Raw genomic sequence first — 1,544 nt, 5'->3', positions numbered from 1 at the left:
GTGAACCCAGAGGGGACCGCCGCTGCTCGTTGTCGACTGCCCCGCTCCGCTGTTTGGTCAGTCCGTTCCACGGAGAACGATTTTTAGTGATTAGTGTCGCGGAGCGGTGCGGCGTCGGGAAACTGGAGCTCGGCCGTCCACCCAGGGCGAGGGCCAGGGTTCGCGTTCCTCTCGCGAAAGGAGGAGCTCCGCGCATAGTGAAAAACCCGACCGGCGAGCTGTCGATTATCCGTCGTGCGCGAGAGATCGAGCGAACACACCGCCGAAAGCCTACGTGGCTGTCGTGACCTTCGTGGTCACGACTCGAAAATCGAAGCTGCCGAGGACCAGCATCGCGACCGCAAGCAAGGATATTTATATTGTGTTAGTAAGAATCGCTGCCGAATTACAGAATTACGCGAGTTGTTGTCGTGAGAACGCGGGCAAAACATCCCGTCAATTGTAATTAGCTACCGTCGAATAAAATTCGAATAGAGAACATCCGCCTTCATTATTTCAGCACCCGCCAACTACTAATCCTTCCGACATCGCGCGAACCAGCCCCTCTACCGAGAGCAGGGCTGAGCTGCCGGACGTGCGAGCGAGCCGTTCGGGTGGAGGGCCAGTTGTCCTCATCGGCGAGACCACCGCTTAAAGTAATAATTAGTGTCGATACTTTTTTTAGTGGGTACGGACCGCCGTACCTGGCGCCCATCTAGAGCTTTGTTTTGTTCGTGTGAGCTGTCGGGTCTTGCCGGATCTGCCGAACGGTCGCCGAGGCGCGAAGAAAACAACATTTTGTCGCTGCACTCGATTAGTGAAACCGGCTGCACGAGCCGCGGGTGTAGCGTTACAGACTGTAAGGCTGTAAGACGCGAAATAAATTATTTTCATTCGCTGACAGTTCACGTTACAGCCTTACAGCCATATTCTTACAGCTATTGTAGAATGGCCTTTAAATATAAGAACGGACTATGAACAAGTTTTAAGCGGGAAGCAAATACTCTTCCGTAAAGACATAATGCACAACCATGAAAAAATAGATCAATCAGAGTCCTTTATTTTCAACATGGCAATAGAAATGAGAACTCTGATCAATTTTCTTTTGTGTTGTGCATTATGCCTTTATGCAAGAGTGTGTGTTCCACGCTTTAGTGCGCACTAGTGCATCCAATCAAATTCGCCATAAGCGATAGTATAGTCGAGAGTGGAGAGAATTCTCCCCACTTACGAGGGTGGTCTGAAAAGTTTCCGACCTAACAAAGATACAAGTCATTTTTTCTGAAAATTGTTTTTTATTTTTCAACATAGTCTCCTTGTAAATCTACACACTTCTCCCAGCGATGCTCCCATCTCTGTAACCCGTCGAAATAGTACTCGGCGTTTTTCTCTGCAAAATAATTGTTCACGAAGGTGATTGCCTCTTCATTTGACGAAAATCTCTGTCCTCCGAGCGCAATTTTTAGATGAGGGAACAAAAAGAAGTCGCTTGGGGCTAGATCTGGTGAGTAAGGTGGATGGTCAAGCAGTTCAAACCGTAATTCGTGGATTTTCGCCATGGCAAC

This window comes from Odontomachus brunneus, unplaced genomic scaffold (genome assembly GCF_010583005.1).
Source record: "Odontomachus brunneus isolate Ranch 3 - 2012 unplaced genomic scaffold, Obru_v1 Obru_scaffold_367, whole genome shotgun sequence".
NCBI classification, from domain to species: domain Eukaryota; kingdom Metazoa; phylum Arthropoda; class Insecta; order Hymenoptera; family Formicidae; genus Odontomachus; species Odontomachus brunneus.
The sequence above is the reverse complement of the archived record's forward strand: the minus strand, read 5'-3'. Positions refer to the sequence as shown.